The following is a 21315-nucleotide window of genomic DNA, read 5'->3' on the forward strand; positions in this document are numbered from 1 at the left end:
ACGCTTGCCTGCCTTGATTGCTTATGCAGATAACCCGGTGCTGAGCACACCAGCACCGCCAGGGAACGGCTCTGGTTTGCCGTTGGACAACTGGATTTTACATAGAGCTGGGGGCGAGGGGCACGGAGGGTTTTGGGTTTTTTCTTTCCATGTTGGGATTCAGAAAACAAACACTGTGTTCTTACAGATCATCTGGTTTATGCAAGTATCTAACAGCTCTGCCTAACGCCAGGCGTGCTTTGTGCTGCTGGCTGGAGGAATACGGAATAAAACACATCTCTGGTCCAAACGAGCTCCAGTCTAAACACGGAAAGAAGGGAAAAAAACAGTGTCACTGGCTTGGGAAGCCAGAGCATGGCAAGATTAAACAAGTTGTCGAAGATGGTAAAGAACATCAGATTGATCCTGTAAATACCCACCTGTCTGCTTCCATAGCCAGAAAAACACGGCAGGACAGGAGCCGGGGGTGTAAGGGCGGGTGTCAACCTGGGTTAACCTTTACCTAGTTAAATGGTGCTGGTGGCTGTGCCAGCTGATGCCGGGCCGGTGTGAAGGGGGGACCCCACTTTCAGAGGGGTCTGAGACAGGATTTGGGAGAAGACAGGGTGAGGAAGGGGCAACAGTGGTCAGAGGGAGAGACAGTTTTCCAGGGACAGAAAAGGAGGAGAGGGCTTGCTTAGAGCTGAGCTGGATCTGGACAAAATCAACCTGCATTTGCAAAACACTGAGTCTGACTTAATTAATGAGACACGCTGGAGGGTGGGAAGAGTGCTTTAAACAACCGTGTCATTTATCGCTGACATCTCTGCTGTGGTGGATCACAGAACCACAGAATTGTTTGGGTGGGAAGGGACCTTAAAGACCATGCAAGTCCCATCCCCCCACCACTGGCAGGGACCCCTCCCACCAGCCCAGGCTGCCCCCAGCCCCGTCCAGCCTGGCCTTGAGCACTGCCAGGGATGGGGCATCTACCACCTCTCTGGGCAACCCATGACTGAAGGGATGAAGAGAATAAGGTGGACAATTAAGGGCTTTCCTTCCCTTTCTCCTCTTCTTTTCTCTCTGTGCCTGTGTGAAAGGCAGGAATCTCTGCTAGCATTCAGGGTATACTCAGATTTTCCAGGCAGCTTTAACAGCCAGTTACATGGGTGAGATGGGATGCCTTCCTGTGGCTCTGGAACTGCTTGGAGGCCAGCAGATAAAATGAGCACGGGTGGGCATGGGTTCTCTTCCCAGCAGAGAAGAGCTGCTGGTGGGGCTCTCCACAACTCTGTGCCCAAAAGCACTCACAGGTGACACGGAAAAGTGGCACCAAGTGGGCTGGGACACTCAACCCCAGCCTGCAGCCAGACAAGGTGAAGAGCAAGGTGCCTTGACAGCAAGTCGGTAATGAAATTCAACATGGATGAGTGCAAAGCAATGCACAAGGGAAAGAGAGAGCCACAGTGGGCTTTAAACATACCATGACTTCTTGGAGAGGTGCCCAGACTCATGGGCAACCCTCATGTCAGGGGTTTGCTGGAAGGCAGGAGTGGGGGAAGGAGGACATCACTTCCAACCATGAGTTTTTGGGTGTTGAAGGAGGGCACCACTTCCAACTGGGTGTTTGGGGGTGTTTGGATAAAGAGGACATTGCTTCCAGCTGTGTGTTTAAGAGTGTCACACAGCTCGGGAAAGCACATCCCAAGGAAAGCTGCGTTAGATGGCACAGTGTGGACAGTGGAGCTGTTCAGCTGCCTAAGGAGGAGAGGGAGGACAGAGTAGAGCTTTTCCACCTGGAAAAAGGGAAGCTCAGGAGGGTGTGAGGTCTGCAGGCTCAGGACCACCTGAAGAAGGGAAATAGAAAACAGCCCTCACCATGGACTAGACCCATCCTAGAGCCTGGGCCTGACCAAGTAGGGGAAATCCACGCTCTGGCTCTCACAGAGCTGATCCACACTGTCTAGGGCCTCTTTTAGGAGCAGAAAGGACACTTGTAAGTGGGAAGGTGTCTGGGCATATCCAGGCATGTTGCTTCTCCAGCCCCCAGGTATGACAGACATGCCGAAGTGAGCATGAGAGGAGCTGGTGAGATGCCCAGGGACACACAGAGCTCAGTGCGCTGGCCCCATGCTGGCAGCCCAAGATGGATGAGCTGAGATGAGCAGCTCCTTACCTTGCTCTGCTCAAGAGCAGTCACCCCTCCAAGGTGGCCAGCACTGCCCACAGGAGCAGCACCCCAGGATGGTGGCATGCACACTGTGATCCCCAAACCTCAGCCACAAGGATGCACCGAGTCCCACCCTGCACTCTGCAGGTCTCTTTGCCATGCAGCCTTGCTCAGGGTAGAGGAGCATCTTCACCTTCACCTGCAGCGTGGAGGAGCTGGTGTCCCCTTCCCCAGAGCTGCAGGAGAGTGCTTGGCACATCCCTTTGGTTTAATGAGGATTTCACTCCCTTTGGACACCCGTGTGTCAGTGACATTTGCACCATCCTCATCGGTGGGTGCCTCTATCCCATCAGTGCTATGACCATGACCACATTCCTCCTCCTGAATCCAGTGGTGGTTCTCACCAGCCAGCGGTGCAGCTCCTGGACCTGGAAATCACAGGGTGCTCCTAGTGACACCAGCGTAGCCTTTGAGGTGATGGCCCTCAAATTTCTGCTGTAGCAGAGCACCTCAGAGCTCCCTAGCATGTTTTAATGACTGATGACAGTACCGTCTATACACTGCCTTATATAGTCCTCCCTGACACTTTGGATTTTAGCCCTACATCATCCTTTTGATGGCTGGAGCTTTTCCAGTGAAGTAAAATTCTTTTGGAAAATACCGGTCCCTGGAGCGCCACATGTTTTCGTTTGTTTTTTCAGTGTCTCAGGTTAAGTGAACTGTTGTTGGTGCCCAGGCTGGGTCCCTGGGGCTCTGCCTGCCCTCTCTGCGGAGTATCCCAGGATGGGGGACCTGGTCCCAAACCCTTTTCCTCCAAGCTATCCAGCTTGGCTCCAGTGGTGCCTGCAGAGCCGGGTGCTGGGTCCCTGCTCAGGGTGCCCCAGAGCACCAGCTCCTCCTCAGGGTGGGTACACCCCCATCAGGTTTCTCATGTCTCTAATGGTGTCTGCAGGTAACCCCCACCACACTGCCACCTCCTGAAGGAGCTGCTTGGAGTCAGCCTGGTAGGATTTCCAGGGGGGCTCGGTATGGAGAGGGAGGCCTTATTCCTGAAGGGCTGTTCAGGGAGTTTTTGAACACATTTTTCCCCACAAACACCAGGCATCTCAGGTTATTTCAAGGCCATCTTCATATCCTGTCCTTGGCTTTTGCTGCAGGGGGGATTCTCGAATCCTGTATTTCTAACCTGGTTGCTGTTCATCCCCTCCTGTCCTCCCCATCACCCCACTGCATTTGGGGTTATCAGAGCTGTGCCTCTTCCAGTGCCACAGGAACAGAAGAACATGACAGCCAGGATTGGTCTGCACTGCAAAAAACCACCCTTCCCTCTGTGCCAGGGACATGCAGAACCCTGGCTTGGGTGGTGGGTTTTAATCCCAGATGTGGCTGAGCCATCCCAGTCCCCGGGCAGCAACACTTCTATGGGGCTCCCTGTCGCCCACAGAATTTTGTAGTTCTCCCTTCTTTCCAGGTAGCTGGCTCCTGGAGAAGGCTCTGCAGACGAGCAACACCATCTCAAAAAGCTGGGAGCCAAAGCAGCTGGAAAACGCAGGCAGGTTTTGCAGGCTTCAGCACTTTCCCCTGTGAGAAGGAAGCCCGTCCCTGCCACAGCTCTGCTGCCCAGGCACTCCATTATTTCTGCTTTGACCTTCCCCTGTAACCAACCTCAGCCCCGTCTCAGGAGCAGGATGGATACCCAAGTGCATGTGCCATATATTCATGCACTGTCCCTGTGAGATCTGGGTGCCTTAGGCTCCCCCCATGCCCAGAAAAGTCCCCAGTTGCGTCATCTGAACCATCGAGGGAGGTGATAAGGGAAACTGAGGCAGGGGAAGCGGCAGTCCCCTGCCTTGCCTGCATATCCTCCATCCATGGCACGTCCCTGCACCACAGCCGGGTCCGTGCACCGTAGCTGCACCGAGCCCAAGGGCTGCTGCCCCACCGCTGAGCCGGGCATGGCCGCCCTGCGGTGGGGCAAAACTGAGTGGAGATGCAGCACGGTAAATTCGGTGCCCGTGCAAGCAGCCAGCTCGGAAACCAGCCCAAAGGACTGGGGGTTCTATAATGCCCCTCCTGCCTCACTGCCGCCAGTGACCACAGAACACGGTTTGCAAGCTGCTGGTGCCCTCTAAAGGGAGAAGCAGAGGGAAATAGTCCCCAGCAGATATTTTCTGCTCTGAAAACAAGACATGTTTTTTTTTGTGAGCCTGGTCTCACCCCTGCTCTGACCCTGCCTGAGAGATGCCAGCCCTGCAGAGCAAAGGCGCCTGATCATCAAAGTCCTGCTAAACACAAGGAAGACACAGAAACCCTGAGAGAGGCTTTAAGGGTATAAACTTCAGCTGATTATAATTTGCTTCTTGTCCTAGGGAGAGTTACACAGCTCCAAACAGCCAAAAATTATGTGCTTTATCAGGACTGTATTATTCCTCAGCCCCCCTATGACTGCCACCCTGTCACGTCACCTACTGCCAACGCCAATCATCTACTGTAGCAACCCCAAACCCCTGTGTGATGGGGTAAGCACCAGAAAACAGGGCTGTTTGCTGGATCTGTGCCACTTGGGAAGAGGGTGAGGAGATGCACCTGTTGCAGCACTCTCCAAACTATCAAGCTGCAACAAGGTCTTTTACCATCACATACAAACATACCCTTCATGCCAGTCCCTCTACCGCCTTCTCCTAGTCTCTCCTCATCCAGGGCACCCTCGCTTACTCTCCTCTCTGCTTCTTCCTTGGCTGCTCTCTCTTCCTTGACTGCCCAACCCCTTAACAGAACCAGCCACAGCTGCACCTTGTCTACATCAGCCGACCCACCGCCCCTGAAGCCAGCCCACAGCTGTATGTTATCAATGTTAATTAACCCAGCTTCATTCCTCTACAATTCCCCCCTTTTTTTCTTTTTAACATTTCATACCTCACGTTTTTACCAATCATCACAAACTTTTTACAAATAAACTTTTCATAGAGTCCTCTATAATTCCTCTACAATTCCCCCTTTTATTCTTTTTTCTTTTCTTTTTTCTTTTCCTTTTTAACATTTCATACCTTATGTTTTTAACAATCATTGCAACCTTTTTACAAATAAACTTTTCAAACAGTCTGGACAACTTGTCCCTGAACTCTTTTTTTCTTCTTAAAATTTCATGCCTTATGTATTTAACAATCATCACAACTTTTTCACAAATAAACTTTTCATACAGTCCAGACAATTTGTCCCTGAGCTCATACACCAGGGGTCCTCAAACTTTTTAAACAGGGGGGCCGGCACGCGGATGAAGTGGCAGGCTGCTTGGTTTCCCCCCCCAACCCCCGGCAGGGGGGGTCTGTAAATACCGGGGGCCGGATTGAGGACCCTGGGGGGCCGTATCCAGCCCGCGGGCCGTAGCTTGAGGACCCCTGTCATACACATATCCCTTCTTCCATTTTATCTTGGGCTTTTCAGCTTCGGGGGGTTGATCACCTTTCTTCTCATCTGCTTTCTTGACATCTAGGATTTTGTTTTCTTCAGAGTGGGGTTCTGATGAACTTACAGTACCTTGTCCTTTCACCTCTAGGGTCACACCAGGCAGCAACCTGAATGAGCTTTCAGCAGCAGATCTAGAATACAGCACTAATACATTACTCCGTGTTCCAACAAGCTTCTCAACATCCTCGTGGTCGCTCATTTCTTCTGTGACTGGAGACACCTTCAACAAGCACATAAACACCGGCAGGAATACCACCAGGCTGAGCAGCAGCAGCAACGGCAGGAGCCACCCGTGGCACCATGCTGCTCCTGCGCCTTCCCCCAGCACAGCCATCACTGCTGTTGCCGCTCATTACACCCAGTCTCATAATCTGAAGTGCCTCACACGGGGAACCAATTTTCGCAGCACTCTCCTAACTACCAGCTGCAACAAGGTCTTTTACCATCTCATACCAACATACTCTTCATGCCAGTCCCTCTTGCACCCACTGATAGAGAGCAGATATCATGGGTGCAAGAGCTTCAGGGAGAGGGCACAGACTAAATGTGCTGATAAATCACCTCTAATGCTCTGGCTGCAGTAGGGAAGGCTGTGCAAGGTGATGCTGCAGAAGGGCTTCCACCTTCCCCTGCCTTCGCCATTTCCTATTATAGATATTCAGAATGTGGCAAGGATTGGAACAAGCACTGGCACAGGCTGGCCAGGGAGGTTGGGGAGTCACTGTCCCTGGGAGAGTTCAAAAACCATGTAGATGTGGTGCTCAGAGCCATGGTTAGTGGTGGGCTTGGCAGTGCTGGGTTAACAGTTGGACTCGATGATCTCAAAGGTCCTTTCCAACCTTAACGATTCTGTGATATGATGATTCTATGTACGTGCTGTTGGGAGGGTTTAGGTGCTCCATGTGTTGTAAACATCACCATTTCTTTTTTTCATTAAAGGGCTACTGAAACAGAGCCACCAGAACTGACTGTTCAAAATGCCTCCTGGAAAGGCCAAGGTATTCCTGGTGCCTTCATGAGAGTGCTGGGGAGCTGGAGGGAGAAGGAGCCAGGAAAGCAATTGAAATGCCTCTTGCCTCCGTTACACTGGAGACAATAATTGCCAGCAGGGCTTAAAGCTGATGTTCTTAGGAAGGTTTATTCACCATGGGATTCTTGTGCATCTGTTTTCATTTGCTTTCCTGTACTTTAACTCTGAAGGCAACCTTCTTTTCCCTGCCTGCAGGTCACTCCTGCCAGGCACTGAATGGCCCTGTGCCCTCCGCACACTACGGTTCTGCACTTGAGGACATGCTAGGCAGTGACAAAGCATGTCCCAGGCTAAAAATAGACCCTGTGCTGTGTATTTGTGATAAGATCACCTCCCCTGCCAGCTCCCTGGCAGGCAGCCCTTCCGGGAGACATGGTGACGGATAAATCATCTCCTGGGGACATGGTTTGGTAACTCCTGGGCTCCTTGTCTGCTGCCACCATGTTTCATGAACTGGGGAGAAGAGGGAGAAGTTTCCCCACGATGGGGAACCACCTTGTAGGGCTTGGTGCTTGGATCATGTTGTGCACAAATTAAAGACCAGGAGTTTCTTTATGTGCCGGGCTGGCTGGAAGAATAAGTCTATCTTGGAAGTCTTGGCCAGAGAATTGAAAATAAGAGATATCTATTTGCAGCACCGTCTTTGATGTGCCGGGGAGCTCCAGGGAGATTCAAGGACAGGGTTATGGAGCTCCGCCAGCATCTGCACGGAGGGGGCTGGTGGTGAGGGGCTCAGGCTGATGGTGAGGGGCTCAGGCTGATAGTGAGGAGCTGCAGAGGGGGCTCACAAAAGTGTGAAAAGGCAAAAAAAAGGCAAAAAAGTCCTCATTTGGCATCTAAAACTTTAGACTCCATGTTGGCTGCAGACCAGAGCCATCAAGTGAAGAAAGGTTTGGGCTTATCCACCCTGGGTGTGAGCAGTGAGCTGGGGAGAGCACGCAGAGGTGCTCCATGAACCCCAGCAGCTCCCATAAACCCAGCAGAGAGCTCCTGGGAGAGGGGTGAGGGCCAAGATGCTCCCACTCCTGCAGCATCACTCTGGGTGCCTAAACGCAATTTTGGGATCAGATCCTGGAACTGCAAGGGGTGGTCCCTGTGAGCTGCTGATCTCCACACAGCCTGGTCCTCTGCACTAAAGATCTCAAACCTCTTGTTTTAACTTGGGGTTCCATCATATGATACAGCACCCGGACAAGAAACTCCCCAGGACACCTCAGCAGCCACATCAGGGCCAACACGCAAAGCCCTTCCAGGGAGGCAAATGAAATTTGGTGGAAATGATGCTACTAATGAATCTTGTATTATAGCTCAAATAAATAGATGTTTCTTGCTGTTTGGCCTTTGCACCACTGGCTCAAAGTGACTTTCTTCTTTGTGGCTGCTGCACACATCCTCCCCTCTCTCGTAAATGCTGCATAGTTGATCTTGGCCAAGGAACAAGCCCTACAAAGCATGCACAACTCTCTCTCACTGTGAACAATGACCTGACAGGAGTTTAAAGTGATTTTAGTAATGCACTAAAATATGTGAGGACTTTCCTTGGTGTGTTAAACTCAAGCTTTTGAAGTGCTGCAGTAGTTACTCCCCATCAGCTTTCTCTAACCTGATGAAATGTGTTGGCTGGGGAGTGATGAGGAGATAAGTTTAAAAGGGTTATTTCACTTCAGATGTCAGCAAGTGGGGGGTAAAAAGGCAATAAAAATCTACTAAACCCCCCATCTCTAGGTTTCTAAAATAGCTGCTACAAAGAGCCTCTCATCGCTGGGGTACTTTTGTGTTTCGAATCAGTCATGGGAATTGGACAGGAGGCTGGTTATGAATCAGATAAGTGGGAAAGGGTCCAGGGATGCGGCTGGAACGGAAAAGGGGTGAGGACATGAAGCTGCTCCTGTCTCTCCGGCAAGAGGCTGAGCTGGACCTCCTGCCTCTGCCCTCCCTACCAGCAGCTCTGAGATGGGGTAGGAGATGGAGCTCTGCTGGTAACGATGCATAAGTGGGGTCAGGGCCTCTTCTCCAGACCCATGGCAAAGGGCACAGGCTGACACCCCGGGAAATGCTGTTCAGAGGTAAGTAAATGTCTCTCAGACATGGGCACTGCTTACAAGGGTGTTTGCTAGTGGCCCAGAGGCATCACATCCCCTCATGGATGGGTGACACACGGGGGCAGACCCCTAGTCATCAGCATCAGTGACTCTGTCTGTGCCCTGCCATGTCACCCACTTCCAAAATCACAGGATAAAATATGTCTTCTCAAATAAATTAAGCAGAGCTAAGGCTGTGCGTTGCCCCTTGCCCACACTGAGACACTGTCCTACCAGCCCTGGCATGGCTTAACTCATCCTAACACACTCTCCAGGGAACACAAGCCCTCCCAGAGGATGGAGTAATTAAGCTCCCATTCCTCCAAGCAAAGCACATCCTCCCCAGACTTGTCATCCTTGTAGTCACAGAATCAGAATCACAGCACCACAGGGTGGTGGGGCTGGGCAGGGACCACTGAGACCACCCAGCCCACCCTGCTCAAGCAGGCTCTCCTACAGCAGCTGCACAGGATCACAGCCAGGTGGGCTCTGGACGTCCCCAGAGGAGGAGACTGCACAGCCTCTCTGGGCAGCCTGTCCCCGTGCTCCGGCACCCTCAAGGGAAAGAAGTTTTTCCTGCTCTCCCCACGGAGCTCCCTGTGCTGCAGTTTGTGCCCGTTGCCCCTTGTCCTGTCGCTGGGCACCGCTGACAAGAGCCCGGCCCCCTGACACTGGCCCTTAAGGTACCTGTGTGCATCGCTCAGGTCCCCTCTCAGCCTTCTCCTGCCCAGGCTGAACGGCCCCAGCTCCCGCAGCCTTTCCTCACCAGGGAGATGCTCCAGCCCCTCATCAGCTTGGTCACCTCCGCTGGCTCCTCTCCAGCAGTTCCCTGTCTCTCTCATACTGGGGACCCCAGAACTTGACATCAGTCATCCTGAGAGTAATTTTCTTCCACGACTTTCTTTGGTAGCTTTTTGAAACCATGTTAAGTTTTGCTGTGTGTAGTGTCCTGGGAAGGGGACCCCTGTGGTTTAGAAGAATTATCCCATTGGGTTTGCTTTGAGCCTGACAGTGGCAACCTCCCATGGTCCTGTTCAGCTCTTCTGCAGGATGGGACAGTGGACAACCAACCCTCTCTCCTGCCCACCCCCAGTGTCTTTCTGGCAGGCTGAGGGATGCTATCTTGCATGACAGTTCCATGCACAGACACCACATGGACTCTCCAACTGCTCCAGTGCCCTTTCCTGAATCCTTTCCTGCTCCAGCATCTCACCCTCCCCTGCTCCATCATTTCCTTCTGAAGGCAGGACAGCCATGCCATGTACAGGCACCAGGGAGGGCAATCCCCCTGTTGTCTCCCAGCACTGCTTGCTCTGCTCTCCACCCTTTTCTGAATTATTCCTGCAGTCTGATTTGCTTTTTTGATCACTGCCAGCCACCCACCCGCTGTAAAACCATGGTCTGGCTGCTGGGTGGTACCAATGGGCTGGGAGCCCCATGGGTGATTTAGCAGCATCTTCCCCAGAGACCATCCTGCAGCTTTTCTTCTTATCCTGGGTGATTTCATGTCATCTGCAGGCTCACCACCCTGTCTGAGGTCGGTGGTGACTATGCTGAAGTCCATCTGCTCTTTCTCACCAGCACAACACTTCAGTGCTCATCCCAGCCCCAGTGAGAGGGTCCAGGGTGACCCCTCAGCACCTTAAGCAGAGCCCAGACTGGGGCAGAGCTGCCTTTCCACCCCAGCAGATGCAGCAGCATACACGGACAGGGGCATTTTGCCTACCAGCCAGTGACCCTGTCAAACCAAGCTAATCCCCTGCCTGTCCTCAATGTCTTCTCAGCCCATTGATCATCCCAAATGGCAGGACGAGAGGCGTGATGGGAAGCTGCCCCCTCTCCTTTGAGGCCATGGAGCATCCCTACCACATGCGGACAGGTCCCATGGCACAAGACAGAGAGCAGCTCCCTCTCCTTTGTTTTCCAGTTGTTCGTCTCCCAGCTGGAAAACCAGGTTTCCACTGAGGGCAGGGTGAATGTCATTGCTTGGGCAGAGTATCTTGGCTCACTCTGTCCTGGGAGGTGACTCTCTTCCCTGAGGGGAAGGTCTGGTAGGACCTCAGGTTCACCAGTGACACTCACAGCAAATGCCAGAGCGTCTTTGTGCTGAGCAGCGGTGGGCTGGGGAGCAGCAGAGCACCAGGGATAGTTACGGAGGGGCGAGCAGCAGGTGCAGGTGCAGGCAGGGGTTACAGAGGTGCAGGCAGGGCTCAGCCATGGGGTGAGGGCACTGGGGCACCCACAGCCCCAGCACTGTTCACCCCAGTAGAGCTGCAGAAGCAGGCGAGCTTGCAGCATTGTCCCCACGACAGAACTTTTTCAGTCTGAAACTGTGAATCTTCATTCATGAAGATGCTCAGGGGCTGGAGCAGCTCTGCTGTGGGGACAGGCTGGGAGAGCTGGGGTGGCTCAGCCTGGGGAGGAGAAGGCTGCGGGGAGACCTTAGAGCACCTGCCAGTGCCTAAAGGGGCCGGCAAGAAAGCTGGGGAGGGGCTTTGGGCAAGGGCAGGTGGCGATGGCACACAGGGGAATGGCTTTACATGAGAGAGGGGAGATGGAGATGAGAGATGAGGAAGAAATTCTTCCCTGTGAGGGCGGCGAGGCGCTGGCCCAGGCTGCCCAGAGCAGCTGTGGGTGCCCCATCCCTGGCAGGGCTCAAGGCCAGGCTGGACGGGGCTGGGGGCAGCCTGGGCTGGGGGGAGGGGGCCCTGCCTGGGGGGGGGGGGGGGGGGGACTGGGTGGTCTTTAAGGTCCCTTCCCACCCAAACCATTCTGTGGTTCTGTGTGCAAGGAGAGGCAGAGAGCTGGGTTGTTCAGCCTCAAGAGGAGAAGGCAAAGGGGGATCTTATTATTGCCTACAGCTACCTAAGGGCAGGTAGCAGAGAGGAGAGGATCTAGAGGATGTAGGAGGCTGGAGGATCCACCTTGATTTTTGAGGTGCACGGTGATACAAGCAGAGATGGGTACAAGATACAACATAGGCAGATCCAGCCAGATGTCAGGAAAATATGTGAAGATATTTTATCTCAAGCCCTCTGAAGATAACTGGAGGGTGTCTTTCTGGATTTTACACTCCTGTTGAGCCTCAGAATACAGCAGTAGAGGGCACCCACGTATTTCTGCTGGTGGCTGGCTCTGCGGCTTGCCCCTGCAGCTCAGCTCCCAGTCCTGGGCTGGCAGCACTACAGGCGTGTTTTCCCAGGAGGCCAGTGTTGTGCTCAGAGCTCAAGGCCAGAGGGAATTTTGGATGCTGGCTTTAACACATGCTAGTTGAGAGGAAGACACTACTCTGACAGCTCCTCTGGTCCTTGGAGGGCTGAGCAGAGCAGTGGGGGCTGTCAGTGCCACGGGGGTCCATCCACAGGGCTGGTGGGACACCATGCTGGGCTGTGCCCCATGGCATGCCAGCCAGTCATGCACAGCCCACGGCTGTGAAGTTTGACAGTCTCGGCTGAGTTTGCACTGTGGGTCGATGCAAAGTCTCTCCAGGAAAGTTTAGCTTTGCTGTTCCCTGAATTTGGGCTGTGGTCTGTGCTACTCCATGTCCTCACCAGGTTTTACTTTCCCTTTACTCTTGCTAAAAAATATTTATGACTATTTATTTCTATCTTCAAGGTACCCACTGTGCTTTCATTGCTGGAGAGGAATACCCAGCTACCTAATCCATGTTTCAGCAGTGCTATGTTACTGCTGTCCACTTTGTGCCCCAGAGATGCTGACCAGCTCCCTCACATGGTCCAGCTCCTAGAGCATCTGCCCTGACACTCCCAGGTGAAGCAGCTCCCCTGTGACTCTCTCAGCAAGGTGTTTCACAGCTGCTCAGCCCCTGTGCACACTACGGCGGGGGGCTCAGCCACCACAGCTGCCAGCAAGGAGCTCAGATGCATCCCTCAGTCAGGGAACAGCCCCACAGATGCTCCGTTTCCAAAACACAGGCCCAGGCTAGGGCATGGAATTCTGATGCCATGGCTGGCTCTCAGGGCAAGGGGGGGCTGCACAGACTCATTTCTACCACTTCATCTGCCCCATAAAGACATTATTTGGAAATTCACTTAGCTCTTTGCATGCTCAGAGATGAAAATCCAGTTATCACCAATAATGAGAGGTAAAAGAATAAACTGTATTCACCCCTTCTGCCATCCTGGAGAGCTTGTGGGACTCCCAGTGTATTCTCAGAGCATGGAAATATGCCATTATTCTCCCTCCAGCTTCTTGCATTGGCCGTGAGCAAGCAGCTTTCCTGAAAAGCCCAATGTGCTGAGGCACTGCCACGTTTCTCAGGAGTCAGTGGAAACTGCTTCTTTCTTCCAAGCAAACTCACCCAAGGCGTACTGGAGTTAATTTTGCTGCAGTCTGAGATGCTCTGCCTGTATAACCCAAACCCAACTTTTCAGCTGGTGCAGGAGACCTTGGCTCTGAGTGCAGATCTGTATCATTCTGCAAAAGCCAGGAGAAGAAAGGGAATATCTGAGAGAAGAAGGAAATATAGCCTCTTTCCCCTTGCTGCCAGGGTGGAGAAAACAGAGCTGTTGAAGAAAGGAGATACCTGAAGGAGTAAATCAATAACAAACTACTTAGTGCATCCCCTGTTCAATGAGACCCTGGGTCTCTCTGAGTCCTGTGCCTTGTGCCTCCCTCTCCAGGGATGTTGCAGCAGTTTTTTTTGAGTCTGTGTGGATGAAGCCACCACCTTGCTGCCTGCCCATGGCAGGGGCTGGGCTTGGGGGCCCCAGCAACCCCCTGTGTTGAGCCCAGACCCTGGCCAGCCCTGCTGCAGGGACAGCACTGACGCCCAGTAGACACCCCAGGTATAAGCACGAGTTCATTTGTCTGCCAGACAGTAAAATCCCAATTAGCATTCTGGGACAAACAGCACAAAAGCCCCAGCTTTCCCAGGAAAGTCCATTATATGTGAGTTCGTCTGCCTGACCCTGCCCAGTTCCCATAGCGCAGCTTGAGCCGGGAATGAGGATTTGCACACTGAACATTGCTTATATTTGAGCATGATTCAGTACCAGCATTCTGCTCATCTAAGGACCCAGATGATTTTTCACGAGAGAAGCTTGCTAATCCAGATCTCTCTGTTAAATGGACTCTGCTTGCCATGGCCACTTGTGCAATAAGGATGTCAGGACATCAGTGGCCACATCCAGCCTTTGACCGAAGACATGTTCATTCACCAACATACAGGATGAGAGCACCGTGCAGGCCCGTTCCCTCTGCTCAGCTCTGGCTTAACAGAGGACCCTCTGCTGCGGGACAGCTCTGTGAAGGACCTGGCAGTGCTGGTGGGGAGCAGGTTGCCATGGGCCAGCAGTGTGCCTTGGTGGCCAAGGGGCCAGTGGGATCCTAGGGTGCATTGGGAGGAATGTGGCCAGCAGGTTGATAGAGATAAAAACCAGTCCAGTGGACAAGTATTAGCTTGACATGTGTAGAGTGGGTGATAAGGTGGGCGATATCATCGTTAGCCAGCAGGTGTTTTACACCTGAACAAAAAGTTAGATAATGGATGACATGTAAAGAACTCTAGTAGATAACAGAAACTAAACAACAAAGACTGCTAATGTATGCAAAGATAAGCAGGAACTTTAGGTAACTGTCTAAGAAGAAACCAGTTTCACAGCATTCCATACCAAAGGTGAAAAGTACATCTTGAAGAGGTGCCACAAGGAGGAGATTATGATAAAGAATTTTTGGAAGCCTTATGTATATGCATGACTTTGTATGATAAATATCCGGCTGCTTGTTGAAACGGTGTGCAAGAGGAGCGATCCCCCTTGCACCCGAGTGCTGCAATAAACATACCTGCTTTGTAACTCTCCTCAAGCGGTAGAGTTCGATTCCGCATGTCAAGGTTGAGGGTGGTGGTCCTCCCTCTCTGCTCTGCCCTGGTGAGGCCACACCTGGAGCTCTGGGTCCAGTGCTGGGCTCCCCAGTTCCAGGGAGACATGGACAGTTCAGGGAAGGGCCATGAAGGTGACAAAGCCTCTGGAGCATCTTTCCTAGGAGGAAAGGCTGCAGGAGCTGGGGCTGTTCAGCCTGGGCAGGAGAAGGCTGAGAGGGGACCTGAGCGATGCGCACAGGTACCTTAAGGGCCAGTGTCAGGGGGCCAGGGCCGGGCTCTTGTCAGCGGTGCCCAGCGACAGGACAAGGGGCAACGGGCACAAACTGCAGCACAGGGAGCTCCGTGGGGAGAGCAGGAAAAACTTCTTTCCCTTGAGGGTGCTGGAGCACGGGGACAGGCTGCCCAGAGAGGCTGTGCAGTCTCCTTCTCTGGGGACGTCCAGAGCCCACCTGGACACGATCCTGTGCAGCTGCTGTAGGAGAGCCTGCTTGAGCAGGGGGTGGGCTGGGTGGTCCCAGGGGTCCCTGCCCATCCCCACCGCCCTGTGGTGCTGTGATAATGAGCATTTCTCTTGGCTGAGCCTCTTGAGACACAAAGGGGATGAAGTGCAGCTGGTGACAGCCCTGCAGTGCTGATATCAATGAGCCATAAATCCGAAGCAAAGCAGTAAAGAAAGATATTTGATATGTAAGTACCCTGTTGCTTGCCAGTCTCCACAGTGCTGGGAAGGTTTAGTAGGGAATGTAGTGATGGGACACGGGGGAATGGCTTTACATGAGAGAGGGGAGATGGAGATGAGAGATGAGGAAGAAATTCTTCCCTGTGAGGGCGGCGAGGCGCTGGCCCAGGCTGCCCAGAGCAGCTGTGGGTGCCCCATCCCTGGCAGGGCTCAAGGCCAGGCTGGACGGGGCTGGGGGCAGCCTGGGCTGGGGGGAGGGGTCCCTGCCCGTGGCAGGGGGGTGGGAACTGGATGGTGCTTAAGTTCCATTCCAACCCAAACCATTCTATAATCCCATTTGGGTGAACTGGTACAGGTGCCAAAAGTGTGGGATGAGATTTAAGTGTGCAAGCACCCATGCATCCAGGCAGATGCAGACCCAGGCAGGCAGACAGAGCACAGCCCAGCACTCGTGCATCCGGCCCTGCAGCTCAGGGTGTTTCTCCCTGCAGCATGGCTGCAGTTTGCTGTTTGCCAGAGCAGCTGAAAAGAAGGAAAGGAGAGAGATTTGGCAGCAAACTTACTTTGGGGTTAAAGCAGTGAGAGTACTTCAGATGTGAATGCAGAGCGGGCTGTCAACCAGAGTGCTGGATGGCTGAAAATGAGGCTCCCAGATGACCAGAGGAAAAAAAAAATTCATATATATATTTTGTTTTGTTTTGTTTTTTAATTTTTTTCTACAAATATAGCTCTGCCTGTAGGGAAGAAATGGACTCCATCAGCTCAGAGAGCAGCAGCGGGAGGGATGGATGCCAGGCACACATTTAACCCCACCACCAAGGAGACCATGGGTGTGGATGAACCTCCTGGGTCCACAGGACCCACAGCCTTGGCACTTGGGCTGGCTTTCTGCCAGGGCAAAGCTGCTAGGGACAGACATTGCCCACCCAGGGCAAGGGCTGCCTGGGGCAAGGGCATTCCCCGGCAGTTTGGACCAGCCCTGGCTGCAGCATGAGTCTTTGCTTACACAAATAAAAGGAGACATGAAAGAAAACAAGAGAAGAGCAGAAAAAATATGAGAAGTCAGGAAGGGGCTGGGGAAGCTGCCTCACTAGAGAGAGCAGGGGGAGGGTAAGCTGAAATTCATCACAGCTCATCTGGGTGAGAGACATTTGGGGTCTAATGGGGAGAGGAAAAGCCCCCAAAGTCCTTCCGGGACCAGGCAGGTGCTTTAGCAGGATGTGTGGGAGAGGTCTGCCTCGCTCTTTTGCGTTTTTTTCCATCCTTTGCTGCATGCATCATTCACTGTCCTCATGTGATACTCCTGAGGAGGTGAGAAAATCAACCCCTCTGTCTCTGTACAATGTCTGATAAAAAAGACACCCCCTGACCCATGTAAAGCAGCCTGAGGAAACAGGCAGGCATGGGGCTCAAGGGCAGAGCAGGTGGGAGATGGGGTCTCTACAGTTCCTGGCTCTTACAGCCCGTGCTAAATGCAGTCTTAGAACAGGAAGGGGCAGGGTGGTGGGGCAGGGTGCAGGACCCATGAAAGGTGTAGGGTCCATAGGGCAGGGTGGGGGTCCTCGGAGTGCAGTCCAGCCATGCTCAGCCCCTACTTGCTGCCAGCTGTGTTGGGGGTGTGGAGCATCCCTGTGCTGCAGCTGCCTCCAGACCTGTCCTGTTTGCTTCTGGCTGGCCCAGCCAGGTCACAAACAACACCACCAACAAGGCAGGGAGCTCAGCATCACCCCTCCAGACCCCCCTGCACAACCCAGCACCCACTCTTGACCATTCTCTGCACCCACTGCCTGCACCCAGCCAGCCCTCGCCACTGTACCCACCCCAGCACCCTCTGCCTGCACCCACCCTGGAGCCACTGCCTGCATCCACCCCTGCACCCCCTTCCCTCAACCTTCCTACTGCAGGGGACGCAGAAATGTCCCCAGCTTTGCATTTTTTAGGCTTTTTGGTTTGTTTTTTTTTTTCCCCCAACTCCTTATTTAAGGGGAGTAGTGGGTTTCATTCCTGCCCCAGGAGGGCAACCAGGGATCTGTCCTGGAAAGGCTTTAAGAAGGGTCAGTTGCCTATAAAGAGCCAATGTAATTGCACACAGAAATCTGAGAATTCTATTAAAATAATCCTTGTAAAATGAGTCCTTGCTTGTAAGGGGCACTGGAAATTGGAGGGGCTTTTCCTTACTTGCATCTCCATCTAAGCTCTGAGGTATTTCAAATTAAAAAAAAAAAAAAAAAAAGAAGAAAAAGAAAAGGAAAGAAAATAGAAATTCAGGGGCTTTCAGCACCCACCTCACACCAGGACATTACAGTGTGGGTCCTGGAGAAGGTCTCCCAGCCACCTTCTCTCCCCACACGGTCAGGTTGTGCTGCAGAGGCATGTGTTGGTCTCACCACACTGCACAGCCTTGAGCTGCAGCATTTCCAAAAGCCACGTGGTTTTGCTTTCCTAGAGGATGGTTCTGCTCTGGAGTTGATGAGGTGTTCCTGAGTTGAGTTGTGCATCCCCATGAGTGGGACATTGTGGCCAACACCACAGCCTGAGCTGGCCAGGCTCCTTGCTGCTATCTTCTCTAGGTCCCAGTGAGATGTGGATTCAGCCACCATGGGACTGGGGAGAAACTGGGGAGGGTGGGATCCATCACCAGGAGTTTGCTATGGGCACAGAAGACCTCATGCAGGAAACCACCATGTGTCCTTACAGCTGGCTTCTCTCTGCAGGGTGGAGAGATGAGGAAAGCTTGGTTTGCTAATTGCCATGAATTCAAGAAAACGTGAAAACCTCCATGTTAGAATTAAAAAGAAAATAATAAAAATCCACTCATTGAGAGCTGTGCTACAGCTGCTGAGTAACAAGTACAGCTCTGGCATTTAAGGAGTGAGAAGGTTGTCTGGCTCACCATGGGCTTTCAGCTGAGCATCCCCATGGCTCTCCAACCTGTCTTGGAGGATACGATGGGAAGATAAAATAGACGGAAAATGATGCAAAAGGCCAAATGGATTTACCAAAGGACAATTCTACCACACTGACTAGGTTGCTTTCTTTGAAAACTGCTGATCTTCTGGCTGGGGAAGGGGACTAGACCTCTTCTAGCTAGGGTTAGTGCAGTCAGGGCAGGGCAGGTGGGTGGCTGGTGCAGCTGGAGGAGAGGGGAACTGGTGGGAGGCTTGAAGGGGGTGAAGAACCTGCTCAGGTTGTGCCAGGGGAGGTTTAGGTTGGATATCAGGAAACATTTCACCAAAAGGGTGGTCAAGCACTGGCACAGGCTGCCCAGGGAGGTGGCGGAGTCACCATCCCTGGAAGTGTTTGAAAAATGCGTAGACATGACACTTAGGGACAGGGGTTAGTGGTGGGCTTGGCAGTGCTGGATTAATAGTTGGACTTGATGATCTTAAAGGTCTTTTTCAACCAAAATGATTCTGTAATTCTATGCCAGAAGGACCTGCTGTTACTAAGAGTGCAGAGCTCACACTATTCCCTGCACAGCCGCACTGGAGTAGGACACTCAATCCAGAAGATCGCATGAGGACACCTTGCAAGCACTGATTTACACGGGAAAGTTTACTGGTTTGCCTGGGATTTGGCATTCCTCCTTTCTAAACAAGCCCTTTTACTTGCTTGCGCTTCTGCTTATGTACAGAAACTGCTTCCACAGCATTTCCTCCCCTTTTTTCCAGAGACTGATACACACATGCAGAGCCACCCACTGCAGCACTGAGAATCACAGATGATGCTACGAGGCAGCTTTATCCCACAAAGCCTCATTCATGACAGTTGCATCCCTGAAATTCTTTAAAATGAAAGAGGTTTGACTGCAGGAGGGATGATGGCAGATGGAGTGAGGCTGATGGTGGCAGAGTCAAGGTCGGGAAGAGCTGGGATCTGTAAGATGGAGTCTGTGAGTGGAGTGATGAAAGACAGTGGGGGACAAGGGTTGCTCCCAGCCCTTTTTCTGCTCATTCCTGGGCCCCAATTACAGCAGTCAGGAGTATCTTGGATGCTTCCCATGCACCTACAGTACACAGACCCTGCTCCACGGGACAGTTCATCAATGGGGGGTTCAGTTCCCTCTGAGTGGGGCTGAATGAATGTGACTGTTCTCTGGGAAGCTGTGGTGTAAGTAATACTTGTGAAGCACTTGAAAGCACCCCAAGAAAAGGTCTGGAGAAACTCCAGAAAGGTGCTTTAGTTTGCGTATGTGCCCCCATGAGGGTGTCCTCCTTACTCATCCTCCAAGGGTCTAGTTCAGTTCTTGCTGTTGGGGCAAAGGGACTGCACAGGGGCCAAAAAAAAAGTGAGTCTGATGGGAAATGAAATGCACATCGCTGTCCCTCAGGGCAAGGAGGTTCACCTGCTGCCTGTCACCAAGGCCCCTGGACTCGGTCTGAGGAACATCTGCATTGCAGGAGAAGGGTCTTTTCTGCTCCTTTTTGTTGTGCTTCCAGCAGCAGCCCCTTTGCCCCTCTGGCAGGGCTCCCCTCCAGGCTGATGCTGATGGAAAAGCTGGTTCAGGTGCTGCTCCTGTTCTGCAGGATTTGGGACTTTAGCTGACAGTGGGAGAGAAGACCAGTGGTGACCTCAGCAGCCAGTGGACCCAGCATAGGAATCTGCAGAGCTGAGTGCTGCAGGCTTTGAAAACTAAATGAAGCAGCCTGGAGGAAAGGGCAGGTGATATTTCTTTTAGCAAAATCACCCACTGGAAAATGAAATCTTCTCTGTCCTCGCACAGAGCTGCTGCATATCCCAGCTCAAGAGCTCTCCCATACAGATATTTTCTACATCTGAAAGGAGCCCATCAGACAGAGCTACATAATTGCTTTCTGCTTCCCCTCTCCACCTGCTGCTGCATTGCCCTGCCAGCACTGCTGCCCTACCAACATGCTGTCCCCAAAGCACACTGTCCCCAATGCATGCTGCCTGCAGCTGGCGTGGCACCAGAGCCTTCCTTTGGGCTTTGTTTGCCCCTTTGATGGGCTCTGCCCCACGTTGCCTGCATCCTGCTGGGAGCGAGAAGAGAGGACAATGGGGTGAAATGCAACCTGCTGGGACACCTGATGGCTGCACATCCAGCAGAGAACCATCTCCTTGTCCACACCTGGCAGGAGGAAACCCTCCAGTTATTGTGAATTTCATTTGGAGGGACTCAAGAATCACAGAACAACAGAATGGCTTGGGTTAGAAGGGACCTTAAAGGCCATCTAGTCCAACCCCCTGCCACAGGCAGGGCCCCCTCCCCCCAGCCCAGGCTGCCCCCAGCCCCGTCCAGCCTGGCCTTGAGCCCTGCCAGGGATGGGGCACCCACAGCTGCTCTGGGCAGCCTGGGCCAGCGCCTCGCCGCCCTCACAGGGAAGAATTTCTGCCTCATCTCTCATCTACATCTCCCCTCTTTCAGGTCATCATCTCTTGTCCCATCACCACAGGCCTTACATCACTGTGCCAGTCTGCAGACGCAATGACAAGGGCTGGTTCAGGCATCCATCAAGGCTTTCTAGCACTGGGAAGAAAATTTGGAGTGGATTATTTGGCACAGTTATTGTGGGTATGTTACTAGAATCAGGCTGTGTTACTGCAGCCTGGATCTGCTCAAGGCATCAGGCTCCTGGGGATTTTAAGCAGCAGCCTGGATGGCACAAGAAGAGAAACATAACATAAAGAGGAAAATATACATCTTGATATACACACACGCATGCTTACACTATACATTATTGCCCCCATTAGCATTTAAACATCATTCAGTGCCTGTCCCAGAGATTCCTGTTGATGAAAGGGGTCAAAATCAGCCCCCAAAGGCAATGCCTTTGTCTAACTCTCTAGCAACACAAAAAAATTGGGAAAAACACAGCAACTTTCTGTAATTAATATAGAGTTTTAGTGGTTTGGCAAATGGAGAGGCTGATACAATTTTTCCAAGCGTGGGAAGAGAAGAGCTGGAAAAAAGTACAGAAGACTTAAGAAGAGAAAATTTCATTAATTTGGGGCTTAATGTTCTGTAGCATCATCTATTGCTTCAGCATGTGCAATTGGAGTTTTTCTAAGTGGGAATACTGGTGCTGTGGGAGGTGTATGTGG

The sequence above is a fragment of the Falco cherrug genome, chromosome 6 (assembly GCF_023634085.1).
Source record: "Falco cherrug isolate bFalChe1 chromosome 6, bFalChe1.pri, whole genome shotgun sequence".
Classification (NCBI taxonomy): Eukaryota; Metazoa; Chordata; class Aves; order Falconiformes; family Falconidae; genus Falco; species Falco cherrug.